This window comes from Serinus canaria, chromosome Z (assembly GCF_022539315.1).
Source record: "Serinus canaria isolate serCan28SL12 chromosome Z, serCan2020, whole genome shotgun sequence".
Taxonomy (NCBI): domain Eukaryota; kingdom Metazoa; phylum Chordata; class Aves; order Passeriformes; family Fringillidae; genus Serinus; species Serinus canaria.
Window position 1 is genome coordinate 49,861,879 of NC_066343.1, and position 20,638 is coordinate 49,882,516.

At 40.4% G+C, this 20,638-nt stretch overlaps 1 protein-coding gene across 2 annotated transcripts in view; it reads right to left on the reverse strand.

Annotated features, from left to right (window-relative positions):
- Positions 1-20,638, reverse strand: part of KANK1 (KN motif and ankyrin repeat domains 1) — a 129,042-nt gene that overhangs the window by 77,995 nt on the left and 30,409 nt on the right. For both annotated transcript variants that reach the window (XM_050986763.1, XM_050986764.1), the window contains one exon: positions 18,061-18,187. The gene's annotated coding sequence lies outside the window, so the exon portion shown is untranslated. The remainder of the gene's footprint in view (positions 1-18,060; positions 18,188-20,638) is intronic.

Below are 20,638 nucleotides of genomic sequence, written 5' to 3' on the forward strand. Positions count from 1 at the left end.
AACACTGTGCAGTCAGTATTAACACTTTTTTTTTTTTAAGCAATCCATTGCAGACTAGATTAAGAACAATCCTATTTTCACATTGGTCATAACTGTCAGTCTTGCAAGACATCTGACAACTAATAGATCAACTATTAGGTCTTTGGGTCCCCTAGAAAGATACAGTTCAAGGCTATAAGTCTCAGTAGCCCACAAATAATGCAAAAGTCCACCCACTCCCCTCTTCCCCCTAGCAAGAACATTTTTGGCAGCACTGATATGGATCACATAGAAACTCCTGGGAACTGTCTCACTATACATCACTGCCTTTAATGCTTTCATTGTGAAATGAAACATGCTTCGGAAACCTTAAAGCCAAGTGTCAAAACTTGTGATTATTTTGGAAGCAAGTTGTGCTTTTATGCATAAGTACCAGGAAACAATAGAAAGACTGAAAGAATTCATCAAGAAGCCAATATACACACATGGAGATAGTGCTTAAGTGCAACTTTTAACCTTCTCATTACTCAAAACTTGGACATGCAAATACATATGCAAAACCTAATAAAAAAGAAAAAAAAACCCAGCAAACCAACATGGAGATTTTTCTCGTATCTGTTGTTGCTGTCATCTAGAACCTACAACAGCTCTGCCAAAATAATTCTCTTTATTAAGGACAGAGCCTGTAGAAAGCACAGAAGAAACCAGGAGTTTCAATCCCCCAAGCACATTAGAGCTGCCAAACTGTCTTTCCCGCTTAGACAGTTTAAACTAATTTTCCCATGTGTGCCTAAAGTCTTCGGTTTCCTTCCTAGGTTACATGCATCTGGTGACAGTCTTGTAATCAAGATCTGTGAAAATGCTTTCAAGCAAGAAGTATTGCACTGTTGGGATTAACACAAAATTCTCTTAACAAAAGAACATTCCACCAGTGAAACAGTTGTTGATCACTAACATGCAATGACTGAAGTTGTACAGTAAATGCTACTATACTTCTATATATCCTATGTAGAGCATCAAATAAAGACAGAGTACCCAAGCAGTCTTACAGAAATTAAACCATTTTGACAGTGCTCCCCACTGTGTATGTGCAGAAGACACATGGGGAATCGTACATACCGGATCTGGTAGAAACTCTGTTTATGAAATAAAAACACCAGTTAAATTTATCTGCATACTATCTCTTGGTAAGGCACCAAACCCCACAATAAATAACATTATTCCTTGTAGCTTGTCTGTACTTTGCCAATGATATGTGATTCTTTGTATCTCAGCTTTTTAAAACCTTATCTCCTCCCTTACAGAAACCCAAGCCAGCAGCCCTACTTTCCTTCAGAAAGCTATTTGATACAAGTGGACCAAAAGGAAAAAAGGCCCCATTTCCTCTGCAACCTCTCCTTCAAATAGTGAGGCCTGTGCACTGGCAGGTCAGTTATTAGGAAAACCAGCACCTCTGCCTAGACAGGGCAGAGAGCAGAGCAGGCAGTAACGCATCCCCTTGCAGACAGCCAGCAGCTGTCTGTAACTCCAGAGCACAGCACACACCTCAGCTCACCTCGCTGGAAAGGGAAAGTCTTTCCAGCCCTGCCACTCTGCCTCAATCTGGAGGCCCCCTGGGTGCCTTTCTACAAGCTAATGAGGCAGGTGAACAGTCAGATCTGCCACCTCCTCTGCTTAGTGCCTACTCTTTAAGATGACAGCAAGGAACCGAGGGGAAATTTGCTCTCTGCCTCCCTCCACCGTTCCCCCAAAAAGTTAGTTTGTCCTGCTTGCCGTTCAGGGTCAAGGCAAGTCAGTGCTTCCAAGGCTTCCCCCTGAAGAAGCCTTGATATCCAAACTGTGAAGGGGAAGAAATAAAGTCTGTGGCTGGGCTGTATTGCTGCAGCCTCAGTAAAGAGAGGACTGTCAAACACAGCCATTGACTTACTTGCCCTCTCTCAAATCTTCAGAGCAGCACCTGTGGCACTACTCACAATGCCATAACAGGCAGTTTCAGCAGTGTCCCCTTTGCATGAAGGACAGCATCTAAAGATGAGTCTAGCCATCAGGCATAAACCACGTAACTATCCCTGTGGTAATTCCAACATTTTTGAATTGCAATTCTTATTTTCAGGATTAATTGGCAAAGAATGAAATAAAACAGATTAGTCCACTCAGTGGTTATTCCAGCATGTCTGCACATTCAAAGGTGTGAGTATCAGCTGCTTCCTCATTTTTATATCAGATTTTAGTTTAAATAACAAGCAATTTGTTTTGCAGCTGCCTTGTTTCAGCAGAATTTTGCAGCTGCCTTGTTTCACTTGGGAGGGGGTCATTAAGAACTTTTGTTACCTTTTCAGTTTCTAATGAAAAGGACATTTTTTGTCATGACACCGCATAATCATTTTGCAGTGCCTTGTAACAGATAACAATGCTGCCTCCATCTTATCTCACTTGTGGAGCCTGCAGCAGAGAACATTTTACAACAACACAAGTAAGCAGAGATAGGGCAGTATTTACAGAGCTATTCAGGATACCAAAACCTACCAGCTTTTGAGAAGATCTGAATTTATGGCCTCTTGATTTGTTCTAATTGTCTTACAGGACACAAAAACAGCTAATGCCTTTCAAAATTAGCCTGCATGTAGCTGAAAATGTATTTTCCATAACCGAGAGCCACCTAATGGACACTGCCTGCCACATCTGCCCCAAGCGCAATTCCAGGCCTTGGAATCATCTTTATAGAGCACACATAGGATAGCACTCTGCTCCAACAGAGCTGTTATTGGGTTTGTGACTTTGGGAACTGTGACACCTCAAAATCTCCTGAATTCCACAACAATGTACCATTCTGAAAAACAGACTCACACAGATTAAGTGACACCAATAGTTTCAGAAAAGCACACCAATAGTTTCCTTCAAAGAAATTTATTTTCCTCCTAAACATGCATGTTTTTATATGCAACGTGTTATATTCAAGAAAAAAAATTCTTGCTTCCCAATAGAAGAGGGAAAGCAATCAGAATATGGATATATTCATGGCTATCAGTATCTCATATAGAGATGCCTGAAAAGCCTGTGCAGGTATTCTAACTTTTCCTGAACACACAGGAGGAAAGATCACAGATGCCCAAGATTATCCATAGTCTGATGAAAAGCTGCTTTTATTGGTTACACTAAATGAACGAGAGACTGTACCCATGATCTTTGACATGCCTGAAGGTCATTTCTCTAAGAGATTGTTTTTATCAACTGACGCATTAACAGCTACTGTCGCCCGAAATGAAACTGAGTAACTTTGCATCTCACTCTTCATTGCTTAAAAATCAAATGGACTTTTGCAATTGCACACTGAAACCCAGCACTCCTGAATTTCTCTGTGTGAAGGAAAAAAACCTAACAGTGGACATCAAAACAGAAAACAATTAAGGTAAATTAGCATTATCATGATGTTCTGTCCTATTAATTACCCAGGTTCTCCCTCCAAGTCTTACTCAATTGATTCATTTCACTAACATGGTAGAAATCTTTCTTTTGTCAGGTTAGTTTTCTGAGCAGCATGCTGAATTAGCATTGCTCTCTTTCCAAACTGTGCATTTATCTTGCTCTCCCTGTCCTTTCACAGCAGAACTGTCCTACCTTGACTCAAACTAGGAAATCTCTTCCGCTAGAGAATCTTCTGGAGGACAGTCTTCAGTAAGCAGAATTCACACACAGTTTATTTTTCCATTTTCACTAAAGAAAAATAGTCCTAGAATTCCTGTCTTCCTGTGACATCTGTCCAGCCCAATCTGTGCCTTCCAAAACCACAGTAAAATACAAACATGTACTTCCTGCACTCAATAAGAGTGATACCTACTCAGTCCAAAGATATGACTCTAAAACGTATGCCAAGTATTTGCAGGGGGAAGCAAGGCCACTCTGGTTTTTGAGTCCAGTGCTAAAGAAAGGTGTACATTTTATAACCTAAGTAACTTTGAGGCTGTCAGTAGGGCAGGACTTACAACTGCTACATCTCATTGATAAGCTGAAGAACACAAACAGCCTTGCAAGAGCTGTGATCACTGACCATCTGCTGAGGTACTGCCCCCTGAGGTCACTCATCCCCCTACTCAACAAAAAGCTCATAACCAAGGCTGTTCTCAAAGGTCAGTGCTGCCCTGTCTCTGCAGCACACAGGGCTGAGGAAGCTCAATAAACCTCAGCATGATGATGTGGAGGGCCACCTCCACACATTAACAATTTTGTGAAAAATCTACTAAATGCTAAATGCCAGAAGATTGCCTAAAGTCTGCATCTCTTACTTTCCTGCACACGTTTTGTGGTACAGTGTACTAAGAGGGAGAGAATATTAATACAGCTCTTTAAGTGACAGTTCCCTTAAGTCAGTTCCCTTGACTTAATCCACTTCAAACCACTGCTTCTGAATGGGAACACTGGCAAAATAACATGCTAAATAATATTAGTCATGCTAATGATAAAATACAGTTATTGAATCAGAATGCTGTTCTAAAACACTCAGTGGAGAAAAAATGAGGAAGACAGATTCTAGAATGTACAGGGAAAACAGAAGAAAAAGATTACAGAACACTAAAAAATTATTTTACTTTCCCTTTTCTTTTCTCTCATGATGAAGGAGGACCCAACTGCAGCAAAACAACAAATAAAAGCTTCTTTTAAAAGTTCTTGTGTTCTTGCTGAAGCTTGTTTTGCTTTTCCAGTTATTCATTCCTCCAGTGCCACCACAGTATTTATTGAGGTTTACAAAACAGCTCTAGGCTGTACAGATTAACTAAAATCAACACATATAGTTTCCAACTATAAACTAATTTTAACCACATCATTACTAAATAGAAACTCTCACAACTTACATTTGGGATTTACAAACTAGTGACAAACAAAACAGCTTTCATAATTTTAAACACTTTTTTCCTATTCTGCCCTGTCCTGAGGAGAGACAGCTGTTCCCTGATTGAGGATGAGTCTTAGTCACTGCTAAAAATTCATACAAAGCATCAACAGCATCACCTCTGTTCTGATATACTTCACTTGTTCTTAAAAAACCCAAAAACTCACAATGTACTCCATCTACCTCAGTAGAACATCAATCTATTTCTCCAGGTTTGTCTGAAAATTGGTTCACCCAGTAAAAGGCAGGAAAAAAACCCCATTAAATGAATATCAGAAATTGGAGGAAGGCTAGAAGTCACTTCTGAGACACAGAATGATACTGTACCTCTGGGATCTACTCCTGACTTTGGTTTTTCACCATTTTAAAAAAATAGTAGCATGGGAGATAAACATGTGACAGGAAAGATGTGTGCTAACATCTTTACAAACAATTTGATGGGTGAGGGTCTTCAGAAGCAATGGGTAGTAATATCTTTGAAAGGGGACTTAATGACTCTGCCAAACTCAAGCTGCAAGTTTGTTACAGAACTTAGAGAGTTTGGCTCCTGAACTTCAGGGTAGCAGACAAATGGGTCCACACAAAGTATACTCCAGGACCCAGACAGCCTGAACTTCTGAACTTTAGGGTAAAATGATAGGTTCAAGGGGGCATTTGGAGTTGGTGGTTTGGGAAGGCTGTACCTTCCTAGTACCTCAGCCAGTGGGGAAATGAAGAGGGAAGTTTAGGATAAAAGGAGGCTGCACCCTCTGAAACCCTGAGAGAAATCCCCATGGGCATGTGCCTCAGAGGACTCTCCCCCTTTATTTGAATAAAGTTGAAGGACTCCTCTGTCTCCTTTTTGGGCACTAGCTTTTCATAGCGTAATTTTCTGCACACATGAAATAGGTCATAATCTGTTGATTTGGATTAAAATGATATGAAGATTGTTAACTTTCAGATCCTCCATCTCTTTCTTCTTGGCCTCTTTACAGACTAGTTCTGAGATATTTTGTGTGTTCAGTCCTCTAGATCAATTAATGTAAATATCCTAAGGTTTCCCAGAAGACTGGTTTTCCACTATGATTCATACTCCATTACAAGCTTTACACTGCATCAAAGGACTTCACAAGTGAAACTGTATTTGGGCTTGTGGTCCTCTCTTAAGTCCTATTATCTCCTACACATCCTTCCTACCAGACTCTTACACTGTCGCATTACGTGCTTCTGCATTATTAATTTCTTCTGTAAAAGGGCACCTGCATTTGGAGAGCAAGGCTCAGGATAGAGTTCTCTGGCTAACAACTGCTGTGGTCAGCTCATATCTGACTTCAATGTGATCTGCTCATCACTCTCAGAGAGGCTTTTCAGAAGTGCCCTACCCAAGAACAGAAGATTTTGTAGTACCATGTTAGCAGCTCTTAATTACCTACACAGGAGGAAGCATCAAAGTCAAACACTGTAGCTCTTTACAGCTGAAATAATTGCTTTAAAAATCCAGGATTAGAGCTTTTGTTGCTCAGTGCATTAGGAATCTTGCAATTAAAATAAAAAAAAACCAAAAAAAAAGGCTCATTTATAAAGCATGCGCAGAAATCTTTACATAATTTACATAAAAAACACTCCTTCGAAACACACTGTAAAGGCAGGTTAGCACCACAGCTAATGTTGAGCTAGCATGAGCTAAAGTAAATGACTCTTCTGAGGAGCAAACCTGACACAGAAGAGTTGGTCATAGCTACAGAGTGAATCATCTTCTCTCTCAAGGCCTTCAGATTGGTTCACTGCCAGTGTATATCCCTAAATTCTCCTGTGTTTATAAGGCACCTTTGCCTTCAAAATTCCATAATCTTCTGATCTGTTTTCTTCCTAGGCATCTTGGTTTGAAAAAAAGACAAGTGTCTGCTTAGGAAGGCAGGAGCCTCCTTTAAAATGGAAAATGCAACCCCCAGTCCACTCTTAGTTATTATAATTTTGAAATTAAGGGACTCTCAGGCAAAGATATGGGAATAGGAATAACAGTTCTTTACTAGGAAAATTAAAATACAAATGCAATAGTACAAAAAAACCCCAAACAAACTACTGAGAGAGTAAGAATACAACCTGACACCCTGTTGGTCAGGGTATTGGTAGCAGTCTGATTAAATGTTGGCTGCAGTCCTGCAGTGACAGGTGTGGTTCTGTTGAAGCAGTGATCCTGTAAAAGGGTGCAGTTTTCCTCTGAAAGTCCAGTGGTGGGGTAGGTGGGCCTGGTCTTTCTCTGGGAATCCAGTGGAAAAGAAGGCTGTACCTCTGGAAATCCAGTGGGAAAAGGCTGCTCTGGTGTTCCAAGTCTCAGATTATATCCAGGTAGGAATGTTTGGCTCCTCCCCCTGGGCAGAGCATCTCCCAATGGGGTGATGTAATTTTATCAGACATGCAGTGACACTCAAGGGCCCAGTAACAGAAGATAATTCCACAAGGGAGGATTGGTTGTGGAAGAGATAAAGAAAACTACCCCACCTGGTTTAAACAGGTGGCCCGATTAACAGAAGATAACTGCCCCATCCCTAACAGATGGCAATAGAATACACACCCCCAGCCACATCCTGTAACCCAAGACACTAGGTGTCTACAAGAAAACCTATTTCCAATACAGTTCAAACAATTACTCATTGACCACTGATATAAATCGTTTCAGATACCTAGCAAAGGACATAATGCCCTAGTAGTCACCCTTCTTTTTAACATAAAAAAACATATTTTGTATTGTACAAAAGATTTCAATTTTGAATACATTACTGGTGCTTGCTTCTATGCATTTTCAATTAAAAGATAAGCCCAGCTAAGCATCGTCAAAGGGACACTGTTGAGCATTTAAACCTCAGTCACAACTCTCAGTCACAACTAAAAGGAATGTTACAGGTAAAATGCACGGCCAAAAGTTAAATAAATACAGACACATAAGATAATGAGATGCATACTTCTGCTGTAAAGTTACATTAACCAAGCTAAACTCCTCCCTGAACTGAAATGCCATCAATTACTGACTTTGAAAGGCAGTCACCCAGATTCTCTGTCTCTCTAAAACACAGGGAATCTTTCTGAAATGCCTTTTTAAATTATTATTTTTAAAGCAGAGGGAGCTAGAATTTGAAGCAAAATGAAGGGAGCCATTGATCTGAAGTGATATGACAGAGACAAGTTTAGGGTAGTAGCATTTCTCACAAGTGAGGGGTAACCTGGCAAAAAATACTTTCCTCTTTCCTACAGTTTCTAATTTGGCCAGAACAAGTCATAATCCATCCTTCACTGAGGACAGACTTAAAATAAAATCTCTTGCTACTCTGTTGAATTTGGCACAGGAACTCTTTTACCCTTTGGGAATCACGGACACATTCCAGCAATGGAATGGAAAACGTATTTTTCATCAATCCTTTTTAAGTTGTCCTGAAGTTTAAAAATTGGCTCAGAAAAGTAAACATGTAATGATGCATTGTTGATTTATCAGGGAATTACCTTTAAAGCTGTTAATGAATATTTCTACATTGTAACTATTGGTCTTTTAAAAAACTCAAGGACAAACTTTCCTTTTACACTCCAGGGACTGCCAGATACATTCAGCTAAAATAACTTCTAAGTGACAGGGTCCAGATTTTTCTTGCATGTTGATGACATTGTTAGCATCTGAAACTTCATTTTAATCCTCAGGAAGCAACAATGTGCATCTTTACTCTTCACCCTTCTTTATCATGGAAGATAATTTATAGTTGCTGTTGCACCTCTACTGAGGCTGCTGTGGAAAAAAGGCAACAAAAGATTCCAAAACATTCAAGGCCAAGGCAAAGAAAACAGAAAAAGCTGGAATAAAACCTGAAATCACTTGTGATTTCACTCCAAAGTAAACCACAGGCTCCTTAAAGTGGTATGTATCTCAAAATTGTTAGGGGGAAAATTCCTTGGGTATAAGACACATTAAGCCCAGTCATTCATGGTGTACTTTTAAAATTGAGTTCTTCAGCCTATTCTGTATCTTGAAACCTCACATGCCAGCACTACCTCTGCTATAGGCAGAAAGCTTACAGGAATGCAATTTTTCTAGCACAAAATAAATAAAACAACAGAAACAAAACTGCATTTTTATAGCTCAGTTTTCCAGGTGCACAAGAATATCCCAGGTTAAACAAGGAAGGTTGAGGAGCCTTGAAGAACTTTATTTACTCAATTTTCTATTTCATAGCAAATTTCAGCACTAAAAAAAACAGATCATGTTTCAGATACTTCAAGCTTGCAGTGAGGCAGCACATAACCACTCATTCAATTATTTTGTAATTAGCTAGTGGTGCAATCATTTCCCAAACAACATAACTCAGTTTCTCCCTACCTAGCAATTCTTCTGCCATATCTAACAATGTTTTGCTTTTACTGCATCCAGCTTAGGTATGTTTGCTTTGATGTACACTGGGAAAATCTGTGCTGCCATCCCCTAGAACCTCATTAAGAGGAGCACAAAAAGGACGAGGAAAAAGGGAACAGAAGGAAAACACAAGAGCAACCTACAGCTCTATGTTCTGTACACATAGTAGAGGAGTAACATGCCTTGACCACCACATTGCATGGAAACTGCATGAATATTGCCAGCCAAAATGGTTGTTGGGAGAAGAAGGGTTAAAAAGTGCTCTGCATTTTGCAAAGAGGGTCTCAACAAGTTCACTGTGGAAAGATCATTCATTAACGGAGTCTTTTAGAAGGACAAAACGTTATTAGTTATCGGGGTTACAGACATTAGGCAAGGACATAGCTCTACTTAAAGTAAATTTTGCAGAGAATTAATTACTTTTACAGCTGAAAGTTCATGGCAAATTCAGTAAGAATCAGTTTCTGCCAGCGCAGAGCCTCTCAGAGCAGATAACTGCACTATTGACACAGTAATTTGACAGAATCAGGGTAATTCAGTGTACTCCCCATCTCTTTCAAATTAGTGGAGGACAATATATTGTAACAACAAAAAGGAAAAAAAGAGATTTTTGTCCATAATGATGACTGTTCTGTGATTCACAGAACAAGTGTGTACTGCAGCCTGGGTGGTTGAGGTAATGGAAGCACAACGTACCCATGTTAGAACCAACACAGGTTTTGTACTACTAATCAAACCTCTGAAGAGGCCTCTGAAGTTTATCCCACCAAAACAAGCTTAATACATTTTTTTTTTTTTTGTACCAAGAGAGAGGAAAGCAGTTTTCTTTCCTCTATAGTAGGGCATACTGCACTTGTCAGAGACAAAGCATTTGGTGTTACTCCTGGGTGGGGACAGATGAAGAAACACATGTTTTAGTCTCCTACCCCATGCTTTTAAAAAGAAAATATTTTAGGGTGAAGGATTCCACGCTACCCCTATTAATTCCTATACTGGAAAGAAAAAAAAAAAAAAACCCAATATCCTCTTTCAATGCATTTGAAAAAGAATGGGAAATACCACATTAAAAGTAAGAGACTATTTTCAGATAACTTCTCTTCACAAGTCACTGGCTTCATTATTCTCCTAGCAATTTTTCACTTCTACTGACTGCTAGGAAAAGTCTCTGGTTTCCCTTAACAACTGACCTTTTTATATTTTATTTACATATTTTTAAGTCAACTACTTTCAGGTCCTTTTGCATCACGCCATTCCTGCAACATCTGTAGCTGTCCCTGTATTTTGAGCATGGCCTGCAGAGATCAGCCATGTGAAGCTGATTTCTTACTGCCTCATTCATCCCACCTTCCTCCACAATGGCCCACCCAAGGGTCAAGGATTTTGGATGGTAGCAAGCAACACTCAGGTCACTTGCACAGTGCATTTCTAATCTAGGTAACTTTCCAAAAGTCACTCAACCTGGCTGGACCAAGGCATATTTTGTTAGTATGAAGAAAGTAAATGTCAAATTGCATTAAAGCTCTTTTGGGTTTGTCAGACTACCAATTGAGTTCCAGGGGGGTAAATGAAGAATTCTGAGCAACACCATCCAAGCACTGCCTGAAGAGAGTGTGCAGATATGGAGGAGAATCCAACCCCACTGTACTCTGGAGTATTTCCTTATCTTACAGTGTTTCATTACAGTGGCTTCTAACAATGCCAGTGAAAGATGCTCTTTTAAACAAACAACAGGAACAAAGGATTTTCAAAACTGTATTTCACTACCATAGTATACTTTTTTCCAGAAGAAATTTCATACACACTCTTACTCCCAAACTGTCTAAACAGAATTGAATTAACATGGCTGAAGCCTATCCTTCTCTAAAAAAATACAGCTGCACAGTTGCTCCAAAACCAAAATAACAGGCAAGTCACTGTCCACTGTTTTATTTTCTGTAGGATCAAACCAAAGGTATCCTCTTCAACCAACATAGAATTTTTAGATAACTGTGTAACATCTGAATTGTGTAAGTATTTAAACTATAGCAAAATTTACCATTTTGATTTATCAAATGAATTACCACAGACCTACCAGATGACCTATGGAAAAAATCTCCCGTGCCTCTTCCATGACAGCTTTTTTTGCAAGCCACATAATAAATAATATTTGACGGTGAATATCAAAATAACCTTCTTCGAGAGTTGAAGTTTTCATTTAAATATTCACAGCCTCAAGACTGCTTTAAGATAAATGATTTTATATTAACAGTAAAGGAGTCAGATTTACAAAGTCAGAAAGAGTTCAAAAGTTTTGCATTTTAATCACTCAGCCACTGTATTTGATTTACTCCACAATTTCAATCAGAAAATGAAAACGTTTTGAAGAATGACTCATTCTCAAAGTAAATCTCTAGCAAGCCTGTCAGTCATGTTAGTCCTTTTACCAATGTTTTTTCCTGCCTTCTGACTGCAACAACACAATAGTTTAATTACTGCATTACTTAATGACTTCTAACCTTAAAACACTGCAAATACATGGAAAGTTAAACTAATACACACAAATTCCACATGGAATAAAAGCAACCATTATAAACATCAGCATAACTTGTGAATTACCTACCGTGACACATTTACAAAGACAAAAAAAAAAAAAAAAAGAAGAGAAAGTAAAAATCTGTAGAGGTCTGGAATGCTTCTACCAAAAGATATCTATCTACATACCTAAAAGAGGGAAATAAAATTCCATAGTTCTAATACAATATTTCCTTGGCACAAATTGTGCATTCCCTTGGCTGTATTACAATAACAATCTCTGGGAAGCAACTCTTCCAAAAATTATACCTTAAAAAGGAAGTTTCAATGCTGGACATCTGTTGGGAAGACTAAGCACCTCCTAGTTTCGCTTGCAAGTTTTTTTTTTACTTACATATTTATTAATTTCCAGTTTTCAGCAGTTCATTGTACCTTCATTCAACTACAGGGGAAGAACTGTTTAGTTTACAGCACAGTTTTATATGCAAATTATATTCAGTAGAGTCTCTACTCATCATAAGTGTCAACAGGAGAAAAGGTGTGACAGATTTAAGGCTTGAGATTTTTTCATAAACTTTGAAGGAACACTGAAATTACAAAGCACACTGAGCTCACTGTAAAGCATTTTCTCTAAGCATGTGCCAAATGAAGTATATTAAAGCGTTTTTTCTTCTAAATGTACTGTGAGACTTTATGATCCATTTTCTATTTCTAAATATTTGAGATAATTAGGAGAGTCCTGTCTTCAGCATGGTGTCAAACTTACTGTTTGCTTAGGCCCCCCTGAACCTAAGTTTCTTTCTATTCTGTGAAAATATTTCCATTACATTTAGTAACACTGGAGACAAAGCAAGTTTTCAACCCCAAATAAATCAAAATTCAGAAAACTCAGAGTTCAAAATTAAGAGACATTTACTGCCAATAGGAGGGGGAAGAGTCTTAACAAATCAGCCAGTTGTTGCACTAACAACATCAAATAAAGAAATTGTAGAGCTTATTCTACCCTTTATCAATAATGCATGGCTGTGCACAGACAATTTATAGCTGTTTTCCATCATTGGGTATTGTGCAGTACTAAATTAAGTTGACAAAATTCAAGGACAGTCCACCCACACAGCTACTGTGAGCCAGCCAGGCCACTTTGAATAAGCATTTTAAAGGCATAAAGTGAGTTTTATTAGCATGCTGAGACAATTCCTAGTGGACAAAGCATCTCCTTTGAAAAAGTAGAAGAACCTTTAGCAGAAAGAAAGATGAGTTACCCTTTTGCTGTTTCTCTACATGCCTCCTTGCATGTAGAGAAACAGCAAAAGGGCAAATAAAAAATATATAGGTAACAGCTCAAAACCCTGAACTCATTAAGATTAAAACATGAAACAAGAGAACTTACTTTCTATACTAGCAACTGATTGTCATTCTCAGAAAATTCTGAGAGTTGCTGAATTTGTGTCAGGTTCTGACAGCAAAAGAACTGAAACCCAAAGATGTTTTGGTGGGATTTCTTTTATGTTTAGGTTGTTCCAAAGATTAATAGACTTATTTTTTTAATCCTTCACAAGCCTCATAAATCAGAAAAACACACAAGCCTTTCATCAATATAAAGAACTAGCTACTGTACTGAAATAGCTCAGCAGCATTTATTGTGCCCATAAAATTGAGGAGTGGGGTCCCTTCCAAAGACCAAATTCACAAAAACATAGTATGGCACAAGTTGGCTGCTCTTGGTCAGTAGCATCACTTCAAGCCACAGTGGTCCCAGCACCTGAATGCCTGAAATGCAAGAAAGCATCAAGGAACTTGGAGCACCTATGTGCTGGCCACCAGCAGCATAGGATGCAGGCACACAATCTGCACATCCAGCAGTCCCACCTGGACTCTGCTCTGGCAGTGACCACTATGCAGGTGGGGGCTCCACCTGGGCCTCCCAAGCCTGGTTTCAGACAAGGAGTCAGGTGCAACCAGCCACGAGATTGATGGCAGCACCACCAGGAGGTGGGTTTGGGTCACACTGCAGACTTCTACTGCTGCTTCTTCTACAGTCAGGCTGCACGGCTGGCTTCCCTCTAGAAAGCGGCAAGCACGAGGTGACATTGTGACAACCTTTTATACCCAGACCACCACTCCAGGTGGGACCCTCCAGGTCTCTCTGGCAAGTGGCATGACAAGATGACTCGGAAAAATCCTTCTGTACAACGTGGGAAGGTGGAAGCTGCAGCACAGCACGGCTGGGCAGCTTGATGGCCTTGTGGCATATTTAAGCACAACCAGAAATAAGTGGAGGAAGGATGACAGAACCAGAGCTTAAGCTACAACAGTTTTACCTTAGTCAAGTGGAAATACCTGGTCAAATAAAAAGTGAGTGCATTTAATCGTGCAGGTGTTGAGAGAAGAAAATCAACTCTTTTCAGTGGTATTTCGATTTGAGCAAAGTTTAGCTGCACTTACAATACACATTTTCTCAAAAAACAGATCTCCCTTACACGTGAAAGTATATCAGGGACCTCTGAAGCCAAATAATCATTGTGCAAAACTTCAATTTAACTGGTCCAACAAGCACAGAAAACTCAGAAAGGCCAGATAAAAAGAATAAGATAACATAAATAGAAGATAACCAGAAGTGTAAAAAAGCTACAGCTTAAGGATCAGCTAAGTAAGGTGACTGTTGAGCATCTGTATTTCAACCAGTCTGTATTTCCATCTGTCAGAAGTGCAAGACTTTGTTCATAAGGTTGGTTGCTGTTTCAAATTTTTTTTCCCTCTTAAATAGGCTGAGTTTCTGCTGTGAAAAGCGAAAATGCTCTTTTAAGTCTGATGATATGGTGGTAAATCCTTTCTTTTTACTAAAATCAAAGCTAAATTAAGGCTACAGGACACAGCTTTAGAAACCCAAGATAATCCAAATGAAGCAACCATGGTTTTATAACTGGAAATTCATTTCAATAAGTCTGTTGCTCATCTCACATTGCCAAAGTCTGTGATCCGATTAGAAGTGCAGTGCTTTCATCATCTGCACAGGGATCACATTCAGTGAAGTTCAGAAATAGATAAAATGCTCTTGGGCCCTCTCCATGGAGTGCATCATACCAGTGAGATGCTGGCTTTATAACATACAGGCAAAAAGCAGTGAGGTGTTCACATTAGTATTTCAAGGTATCGAAATCTGTACAAATGCAAAATGCCTTGAGCACAATGAAATGTTGTGTTACATGCCATCATACCGCACCCAGTTTTCAAATACTCTGCTTTGCAGAGAGGAATTAAGCCCACTTCTCCCAAGACTTGCTAAATTACTAACTCTACCTTGTGTACTGACATTTAGCACATCTCTACGCTGATGGCTACTGCCAGTAATGCCAGTGCTCCCCTGCCCTCTGTCAGTGCCCAGAGCTACTGAGGCAACAGGACAGCTCACCATGCCACTCCGTGTAGGGACAAGCAAAGACACATATAAATGTATGTGTGTATGTAACTTGGGGGTACCTAAACTGAGAGCACCTGAAAAGGAAATCTCTTCATCCTGCTGCTCTCCATAGCCACAGCCTTGTGACAAGTCACTGAGGTCAGAGTCCTCTTCTCAGTGACTGGACCTGGTGCTCCTGTGCTTTCTGAGGCAGTCAGCAATCATCCCTATTGTCAGCTCCCTGAGAGCCCACACAACTCTGCTGTGGATTTTCCAGCCTTTCTGCAATCTGCAAGCTCTTCCTCTCTCTCTGCATGTGTTTCCCTACAGCACCCTCCCTTGAATTCCCACCCTGTACCTCGCAGGACCAGCCACTGTACCCTGCTGGACACAGGCGGTGACTGCACTACATTACTGGCACCTGCTGCAGGGCACTGGCAGGGCTGGGGGTCTGCAAAGGCAACCTGAGAGCCCCTCTGGGCACATATGCACACATTTCCCTCACTTAGAAACCCATGCTTGGCTGAGAGCGTCCACTTCTACAGCCAGGACATGGCTACACCCACACAGGAACTGCAACCAGTCTAGTCACAGCAACAGTAAGTTTTCCCATTTTGCCTGTTCTAAGCATTTCTCCTGCTGTATCAAAACACTCTTTTGCCACCAGAAAAGATAAAATCCATGTACTAATGCTTTTCCTGGTAAAAGAATAATCTCCAACAGCCCAGGTACACCCAAGTGAAGAACACCATCCTCCCAAGAGGAACAGACACTGCCCCATGAGCAAGAGCCCAGGGCCAATCCAAGACATGCTGGTGTGTGACCTGCAAAGGAAGTGCACACAGGCTTCCCAATCATGGCAGCTTGTCTACTGCAGAACCCTCTGCTCCCTTTCTGAAGTGCTTGTACACAACAGAGCCAGAGTGAGTCAGTAGAGCCTGGGTGTTTCCAGCTACATGCACACCTCCACATCTAAATGGCAAGTTCATGGAGCAATGAAAAACAGCAGGAAATCTGCTTTTCCGCACTTGGTCAGTTTCAAAATTTGAGGAAAATCAGCTGGTCTCCTCATGTCTTTGGAATCCCTAGACTCAGGAGCCCTTTACCTGCCCTGTAAGCTGGCAGCAATTCAAGCCCACATCTGTAAGCACCACCTTTACTCCACAGTCAAAAGTGAAGCAAGCTCTCCACACTCAAAAGCCAAGCAAGCTGTCTCCACTGCTTGTTCACGCTCTGATTAAAGCTGCAGAAGCAGCAGAAGAAAAGCAATTAGCCATCCCAGGTAATCACAACTGTCAAGAGACTAAATCCTTCCTCTCCAAAAGAGAAGTTCAGTTTTAGGTGTGTCATACCTCTCAACCAACTGTGCAGCACATTGTGCATGCAATAAGGTGGGCAGGCAGTGACATTCTAAGTGTCAACTGCCCGTTCAAACAGCAGCTGTCAAAACTGAGGCAACCCAGGAGTCAGTAGCAAAGAGCCTTTACACAGCCTTTACTTATGGGGGTGGCCCAAATGAAATCTCTAAGAAAGGAAACCCACATAAGTAAAGGGTTGGGGGTTTCCTTTCTTAGAGATTTCATTTGGGCCACCCCTTTGGTGTTGCTCTTAACCTGACCTTTGCACAGAAAAGAGAAGAAAATAATCTATATAGCCCTGTCCTGCTGGGGTACCTACAGCCAGTCACTGGTCACCATAACAACTCTGCAGCAGTAAGAGGCCACGCTGCTCACTGGGCACAGCAGAACCCTGGCCCTGACTGACGCTGTCAGTCTGGTCTGTGGCTCGTCTGCTGCGCCCTGAGAAAATGCAGCAGCACTACGGCGCAGTTGCCAATGCAGCCATGAACCCAGAAGATGCACAGGAAACATGGGTAATGAATGAAAGATCACAGCAGCAGCCCTAGTCAAAGCAGGATGGTCATTTTTCTAGCTACAGTCATGTTCAGCTTCATAGCCTGATTTTTCCTGGTGGTGAATTGATCTCAGCACGGCGTTCTATAGGGACTGAAGACCACTACTACTAAATAATTCTTATACACAGATAGAAGAACTAAGGCATGTGAATGGAAAGATATACAAGCACTTAAGAGTGCTTGCATAGCACTTGTATAGAATTAGTGATTTAGGAAAAGAAAATAAATTGTTTCTTCATGGATGTTTCTTGAAATTGCATGGATTTTGTCTTACTGAAGTCAGTGAATTTGCTTATAACCAACAAATACTGATAGCTGGGTCCAATACAAGACCTTAGATTCATGTAGTTTTGTGCCGACTTTGACTAGGGTGGAGTTCGTTTTCCTCACAATAGCTGATAAAAAGCTATGCTTTAGATTTGTGCTGGTAACAGGATGGATAACATATGGACATTTTAGTTATTGCTGCGTTCATGCATAGTGACAAGGCCTTGTTTGCTCCTCATACCATGCCATCAGCAAGGAGGCTGGGGGTGCACAAGGAACTGGGAGGGAACACAGCCAGGACAGATGACCGCAGCTGACCAAAGTGATATTCCAGACCATATGGCATCATGCTCAGAGTATGAAGAGAAGGAAGAAGAAGGAACATTTGTGGTGATGGTGTTTGTCTTCCCAAACGACCATTACGTGTGAAGGGGCCTGGCTTTCCTGGGATGGCTGAACACCTGCCTGCTCGTGGCAAGCAGTGAATTACTTCCTTGTTTTGCTTTGCTTCTGTGCATGGATTTTGCTTTCCATATTAAACGGTCTTTGTCTCAATGCACAAGTTTTTCACTTTTACTCTTCTGATACTCTCCCCCATCAGAGTGAGCAAGTGGCTGTATTGGACTAAACCACAATAGGTTGATTAGAGCCCAAGAGGTGTGACTAGGACAGCTTGTGGAATCTGTCTTCTTCCCTCTGCCCTGGCAAAAGAAATAACATCTTACCTTAAAAGACTGGAATAGAAGTGCCAGTGTCTCCTTTAGGCCTTTTTAAACATCAGAAATAAGGCAGCAGATTCAGCTAATTCAATGTGCCGGCATTTGACAGCACATTCAGGAATCTGAGAGTCACCTACAAGAAGAGAAATGTAAAGCACCAATTAGTCCATATGTTGTGCAATATACCTTGTACTTAAAACCGCTGATGCCTGGTAGAGCCATGCTGCTGAACAATGAAGAAATTACCACAAAAATGAAAGGCTAAGTTATTTTTTGTTTCCAAAGTGAAATGCTCAAGCACATTTTGGCTACAGCACCATGGTGAGAAAGCATGCATCTTGCAATAGCTTTGTCACCCTGCCCTGCCTTCCCAATTTAAATCTTTGTTCAAACAACAGTCCATGCGAATGCACAGAAACAAAGCTCCAGGCATACCAGGATACACCAGCCACACCAGTAAATGTTTGTAATCTGGATTTGTTTGAACTGGGAAATGCATCAGAAGCCCATGTGAGCTGAGTATTAGCACATTAGAAGCGAGGATCTTGATGTATGTGGAAGACACATGGAGGTACTACATAAACTACAGGAAAAGGAGAAGCATTTACAGATGGACTTGGTTCATTCCCCCAGATTGGCTTTTCACAGAATTCTCACCTTGCAAGCACTCAACCCATATTGAGTGAAGCTGCAGCAGAGTTAATGCCTGCACCACTACAGCACATAAGGCAGCTCTCTTCCTCCACACCAATTCAACACAGATATTCCACCACTAAGGTTTGCATACTTGTTTTTCAGCTCCAACCCATTTGACGTGTATAATCCTCCAAATGAGCAAACTTCCCAAAACTAGAGGCACCCACACACACACAGACACACACAGGCACACAGCAGGGCTCCTTGCACTGAGATATCCTGCCTCAGGGCCACTCACAAGTACAGTCCAACAGCTGCACCCTGAGGTGGTGCTGATGTGTAACAGTTGTACAACAATGCCACTTTGACATCTGACAGCTGTGGAGTGATGGGCCAGCAGAAAAACTTATCTCTCTACAGCATGGTAACTCAAGAGAGCTTTAAAGATTATTTTCAGGTAAAAAACACTTGTTATCATCCAAGTTGTTAAGCACTTCCCTAAAGCATTGGTGCAAACACAAAAAGTGACCTCTGTCCCAGTTTGTAAAACTATAGAGATGGGGGCTTTATAAAGTGCAAGCAAATTATATCGGGTAAAAATTACAGAGTTTTTATTATAAATTAATAAAAAATCTAGTGTTGAAAGCATGCCATAGGCCAATGTGCCTATACAGACAAATATATTGCTTTAATCCTACACTCTTTACAAATCCCTAAAAAAGCCTTGTAAGGGTTAATTATCTTCATAAACTTGAATAAAAAGTAGCATTTGAAGGGAAACTACAAGTGTCCATGTCTCTGGGAGGAGTGGAGGGGGAAAATAAGTTGGACACCTACATTTGTTAAAAAAACAGAAATCCAAAAGTCCCAAGCAATTTCTTCCCCCGTCCTCTTTCTAACTCTCTCAATACCTTTGCTTTTAATTTTAGCTATTTGTGTAAAATATGAATATAGTGGAAACAGACAATCCCCCAGCTGGGGAATAATGTGCATTGACTCCAATGATTTCAGAAGGCTGAACAAATGCTTTATTAAGTATTTATATATACACATATAGTATATGCAATACTATAGTATTACACTAATACTATATTAAATTACATACTAAAGATGCTATACTAAAGAATACCAACTAAAAAAGATAGTAAAGAAAAACCCTTGACTGTCTGGAGACATTCAGGACACAGCTTTGACCCAACTGGCCAAGGGAACAAAACAACCTTCACTGGTGTCCAAAAACCAAATCACTTTTGGTAAACAATCTCCATAACACGTTCCACGTGTGCCAAACAACAGGAGAAGCAAACAGAGATAAGAATTATTTTCTCTTCTTCTCTGAGCTTCTCACCGCCTTCCCCAGAAAAAATCCTGGGAGAGAGAACTGTGTCTCTCTCTGTTCAGAGAATGTGAATACCACATATGAACGTTATAGACAGCAAGTTACCTACTCATGATACCTTAAAAATGCTTTTTTTATAATGGGGGTATATTCTAAGCTGATTACAAACATCTCCATTTACATAATAATGAAGACTGCAAATACATACGGAAACTTGAGATAATAGGAAACAAATCATATCCTTGGAGCTCTATATTCACAATTATAGAAAGTACCACAATCATTGCTCTTCTCTATAACCTCCTCCACTACACTTCTCTATAAAGCAGTACAGCACTTTCCATATGTTCAGTCTGGAAAGTTATAGTTATACACAGTCATACACCCTAAGCCACTGTTCAAGGACACAAAAACTTTACTTTCAAACCCCTACTGCCATGTGTCCCTATACCATAGAGTCAAGATTATTCAGGTGTTTCTCATGAGTTATTTTTTTCCAACAGATGTCACATTCTGCTCATTGTCCCACTGCTAGCATAAACTACTTACCAGATACTCTGCATAATTTAGCTGAAGAGAGTTTATGCCCACACCTGTTCCAAATCAGCC